We start from the raw sequence: 6,000 nt of genomic DNA on the forward strand, positions 1-6,000 counted from the left end.
AGTAGGATGTAGTAGTAGAATGCAGTAGTAGGATGTAGTAGTAGGATGTAGTAGTAGAATGCAGTAGTAGGGTGTAGTAGTAGAATGCAGTAGTAGGATGTAGTAGTAGAATGCAGTAGTAGGATGCAGTAGTAGAATGCAGTAGTAGAATGCAGTAGTAGGATGTAGTAGTAGAATGCAGTAGTAGGATGTAGTAGTAGAATGCAGTAGTAGAATGCAGTAGTAGGATGTAGTAGTAGAATGCAGTAGTAGGATGTAGTAGTAGAATGCAGTAGTAGGGTGTAGTAGTAGAATGCAGTAGTAGGATGTAGTAGTAGAATGCAGTAGTAGGATGCAGTAGTAGAATGCAGTAGTAGAATGCAGTAGTAGAATGCAGTAGTAGGATGTAGTAGTAGAATGCAGTAGTAGAATGCAGTAGTAGGATGTAGTAGTAGAATGCAGTAGTAGGGTGTAGTAGTAGAATGCAGTAGTAGGATGTAGTAGTAGGATGTAGTAGTAGAATGCAGTAGTAGGATGTAGTATTAGGCTGTACTATTAGGCTGTAGTAGTAGGATGTAGTAGTAGAATGCAGTAGTAGGATGTAGTAGTAGGATGTAGTAGTAGAATGCAGTAGTAGGGTGTAGTAGTAGAATGCAGTAGTAGGATGTAGTAGTAGAATGCAGTAGTAGGATGCAGTAGTAGAATGCAGTAGTAGAATGCAGTAGTAGGATGTAGTAGTAGAATGCAGTAGTAGGATGTAGTAGTAGAATGCAGTAGTAGAATGCAGTAGTAGGATGTAGTAGTAGAATGCAGTAGTAGGATGTAGTAGTAGAATGCAGTAGTAGGGTGTAGTAGTAGAATGCAGTAGTAGGATGTAGTAGTAGAATGCAGTAGTAGGATGCAGTAGTAGAATGCAGTAGTAGAATGCAGTAGTAGAATGCAGTAGTAGGATGTAGTAGTAGAATGCAGTAGTAGAATGCAGTAGTAGGATGTAGTAGTAGAATGCAGTAGTAGGGTGTAGTAGTAGAATGCAGTAGTAGGATGTAGTAGTAGAATGCAGTAGTAGGATGCAGTAGTAGAATGCAGTAGTAGAATGCAGTAGTGGGATATAGTAGTGGGATGTAGTTGTATGATGTTGTAGTAGGATGTAGTAGTAGGCTGTAGTATTAGGATGTAGTAGTATGATGTAGTAGTAGGCTGTAGTAGTAGGATGATGTAGTAGGATGTAGTAGTAGGATGTAGTAGTAGGCTGTAGTAGTAGGATGTAGCAGTGGGATATAGTAGTGGGATGTAGTTGTATGATGTTGTAGTAGGATGTAGTAGTAGGCTGTAGTAGTAGGTTGTAGTAGTAGGATGTAGTAGTAGGCTGTAGTAGTAGGATGATGTAGTAGGATGTAGTAGTAGGATGTAGTAGTAGGCTGTAGTAGTATGATGATGTAGTAATAGGATGTAGTAGTAGGATGTAGCAGCAGGACGTAGCAGTAGGCTGTAGTAGTAGGATGTAGTAGTATGATGTAGTAGTAGGATGTAGTAGTAGACTGTAGTAGTAGGCTGTAGTAGTAGGCTGTAGTAGTAGGCTGTAGTAGTATGCTGTAGTAGTCAAATTAAATCAAATGTTATTTGTCATATGCGCTGAATAGAACAGGTGTAGGTAGACCTTACTGTGAAACAGGGCCGTAATTATAATATATATTACTACAGCCCAATATTAAAATATGCTATAAATGTCCCCCACAATATATTGATATAAAAAAATAGAAATCTATATATTTTTTTTGCTATTATACGACAGGCAACCACGCACCGCCGTCTGAAATAACCATTAGCAAATGTTCATAATCATAACTAAACTTAACAAATTGCCATTATTATTACTACCGGTTCCAGTATGACGGTGTACTGCAGTTCTGCGTGTGGTTTGTCCAAGTGAGGTTGCCATACCCCAGCAGAAGCCGTTGCTCGACTGCTGTGGCTAGGTACAATCAGTGTCAAACACTGTACTGTCTCTCTATTTCATTACTTTCATGAGTGTTACGTAGGCTATCACTGTCGATTGTGATAGTTTTAACGTCAACACGTCATTTTGCGCCGGAACTGTAATTGTGGAAATAAATAATATTTAGTTAAAAAGTTTCAGTAAATGTATGTAGTGGAAACAAACGTTTTTGGTGAAAACGGGGCGATTTGCGAGTGCTAATCAATCAACCATCACTAACGTTAGCTATCATAGCTAACTTACCATGAAAGTTAATTAGCCTCACATTCATCCAGCGACCAACAATGGTGCTCACAGGTGTATTCAACTAACGTTAATGTCTGTATTACGTTATATTTGTCAGAAAGCCCAGGTGAAGTCTTGAGTAAAGTGTCAATCGTTTATGTTGCGCTGCATGTGTAATTTATGTAGACAGTAGTAGCTTTCATTTATTGAATATTCGTATAGTATACTGTATAGCTGTACTTGATTATGATTAATAACATTATTAGTGGTTGTTTGATTAGTGCAAGCAGTTTTATTACAGTCAGCTTTTATTCACAGTGAGTGTCATCATGAGCAAGAGGAAGGGTGGCAGTGACATTCGTCAGTTTTTTGGGCAGCCTCAGAAAAGAAGAAAAGTAAGTTGAGAGCAGTGAGAAAATGAGTACCAGTCAAATGTTAGAGGTATACAGTAGTAGAAGAGATGAGTCAATGTTTCTTGATATAATAATCATTGCCATTCAGATCAGAAATGGTTAGTAATCCATTCCTGAACATCATGGCAATAGACCAAATAAAGACATCACAGCAGTCTAGTCCTAATGTTCATTTAAGCTGAGATATTCCTCTCAAGTATGCCTTCTCGTGTGTATTTCAGATAATACAATCAAGCAGGGAGAGTGAGTTTGAGACAATGACAGACAGACAGAGAGAGAGAGCAGACAGGCAGGCGAAGATGAAGGTGCAGGAGAGGGTGGTGAGGAGCTTGGACCTCGCCCAAATCATCCAAATGTGAATGTCATACTTAGTCAAACCCTATCAAATTCCACAAGCTGTAGCAGCTTGAAAATGTGCTGCTACGCGGAGACCTGGACAAGGTGGTAGACGTGTATCCTGAATTGAATTCAAGACTACTGCAGGTGCAGCTGGCCATGTGTGGGGCTAATTACACATATCAAACAAGCTCGGATGTTGCTAGCATTATTCGGGAAATGGTGCCAGAGGTGAGAGGTGTCTACAGTCAGGTGGAAGCTTCAGTAAGGCTTGTGCTGGTTGTCCCTGACCCAGCAGACTTGGACTAGCTCCGCAACGCCATCTCCCAAGGAGCCAACATTGGTAGGCACGAGGAGTTGATTTGTGGGCTGATGGCAGGGTTCCAGGTCGTGACCGCATGGCACGACCTAGCATTGGACACATTGCGGGAGCAATTCCGTGGGTTGTCTACTAGGCAGCATACCACGACGGTAACCTCCCAGCCCTTCAGTAGCAGTGCCGTCACCCCGGTTTCCTGGGAATCCCGCACCTGTCGGGCTTTCTCGCTCAGTGTTCCCTCGTCATGGAGCTGCAGCCTTCCTCCTTCCCCTCGGACCGCTCTAAGAGAGTGTACCTCATCACACTGATGTCCGCCAGGGCCCTCGCCTGGGCTACGGCCGTTTGGGAACAACAGTCGGCCGTATGCTTCAGTCTGGAGGGATTGGTGAGGGAAGTGAAAAAAGGCACCGGTGTCCGGGAGAGAGGCTGCCGGAAGCCACTCCAGCTTCTGCAGGACTCCCTCAGCGCGGAGGATTTCCGCACGCCTAGCAGCGGAGGGTGCCTGGAACCTGGAAGCACTGTTCGACACGTCCCTGCGCGGATTATCTGAGGAAGTAAAGGACGAGCTTGCTCATCGCCTTAACCATTCAATGGACAATGGATCAATGGACGGCTACGGGAACGTAAGAGGGAGAAGAGTTCTGATTATGGTCCCAATCACTCACTCAAGGATCCCACCTTGGATCTGATGAACTCCGGAAGTCCCCGGCGTCTACGTCCCCGAGAGGATCCGAGCTTACCCGAGTTCCTCCAAGAGCCTCCGAAGACTGACGATTTACCTCTTCCCGAGCGTACGCAGACTTAACACCCAGAGTTGTCTGTATTGCGGTACTGCCGGTCATTATGTGTCTACCTGTCCCTTCAAGAGACCTAAGCTCATTTGTGGGAATGATTACTCTGGTGGGTCTGAAAGATAATTGTTCTTCTCCCCTTACTCGTCCCCCTCTCTCGACTCGGGGGCCGATATGATTCTTATGGACAGTACCCTGGCGTCTGAGCTGGGCATCCCCACTCAACCCCGCTCCATTCCCATGGGTGTTAGAGCACTGGACGGGCGCTCTATAGGCCAGGTAACCAACCGTGCCACCCCCATCCACCTACGAGTGTCGGGAACCACAGCAAGATGATCCAATTCCTGCTAATTGAGTCTCTGCAGGTTCCCGTGGTATTGGGATTCTCTTGGCTCCAGCGACACAATCCCTTTATTGACTGGTCTACTGGTGCCATTGTGGGCTGGAGCCCGTTCTGCCACACTCATTGCCTGAAGTTAGCTCTGCCTGCCTCGGGACGTCTTCCTGGGGGCTTGGAAATTGCCCCGGACCTCTCCGCCATTCCCGCGAAGTACCAGGACCTCCGGGAGGGGTTCAGTAAGGCCCAGGCCAATTCGTTTCTGCAACACCGACCGGTACCCAAGAATGTCAAGCCTGAATGGCACGCCGCTATAGCCCAGCGGCTACACCTCCGGAAGCCAAGACCATTCTCCCCTGCTTCAAGATCATTAGCACCTCTGCTCTTTGTCCTCTGTTGCCCCATACCCTCTGTATACTTCCTATTTTGCATATGTCTAGATGTAAACCCATTTCTCACAGCCCTTTATTTTCTGTTTCCACCCCCCTCCAGGTGTTGCCCATCTTCCCCATTATCCCCTGTGTATTTATACCTGTGCTGTCTGTGTAGAGTTCGTTTTGTTTCGTCAAGCCTACCAGCGTTTTTCCCTCTGTTCCTGTCTCTTGATTGTTCCTGTTTCTCACGGTTTTTACCTTTTCTGCCCGCCCTGACCCTGAGCCTGCCGGCCGTCCTGTACCTTTGCCTGACCTGACCCTGAGCCTGCCTGCCGTCCTGCACCTGTAAATGATGTATTCGACATAGACAAGAAAAATACAATAATTTGTGTATTAGTTTAAGCGCAATGTGTTTAGCTATGGCTGTGACTTAGACGAAGATCAAATTTTATGACACATTTATGCATAAATCCAGGTAATTCCAAAGGGTTCACATACTTCTTCTTGCCGGTACCGAGTCAATGTGCGGGGGTACAAGTTCATTGAGGTAATTTGTAAAGTGACTATGCATAGATAATAAACAGTGAGTAGCAACAGTGTAAAAACAAAGGGGAGGGGGCTTTTGATCCTAGACTTGGTGCTCCGGTACCGCTTGCTGTGCGGTAGCAGAGAGATCAGTCTATGACTTGGGTGACTGGAGTCTTTGACAATTTATTGGGCCTTCCTCTTACACCGCCATGTATAGAGGTCCTGGATGTCAGGAAGCTTGCCCCATTGATGCGCTGTAGCGCCTTACAGCACATCAATGGCGCCTGATGCTGAGCAGTTGCCATACCAGGCGGTGATGCAACCAGTATTATATTAAGTTAAAATGCTCTCAATGGTGCAGCTGTAGACATTTTTGAGGATCCAGTAGCTATGTACTTTAGTAGGCTGTAGTAGTGGGATGTAGTAGTAGGCCTACCGTACTAGAGGTCGACCGATTAATCGGAATGGCCGATTAATTAGGGCCGATTTCAAGTTTTCATAGCAATCGGAAATTGGTATTTTTGGGCTAAAAAAAATATTTCATTTGTATTTATTTTTAACTAGGCAATTCAGTTTAGAACACATTCTTATTTTCAATGACGACCTAGGAACGGTGGGTTTAACTGCCTTGTTCAGGGGCAGAACGACAGATTTTCACCTTGTCAGCTCGGGGGATCCAATCTTGCAACCTTACAGTTAAAC

The sequence above is a fragment of the Oncorhynchus clarkii genome, chromosome 6 (assembly GCF_045791955.1).
Source record: "Oncorhynchus clarkii lewisi isolate Uvic-CL-2024 chromosome 6, UVic_Ocla_1.0, whole genome shotgun sequence".
In the NCBI taxonomy this organism is placed as follows: Eukaryota; Metazoa; Chordata; class Actinopteri; order Salmoniformes; family Salmonidae; genus Oncorhynchus; species Oncorhynchus clarkii.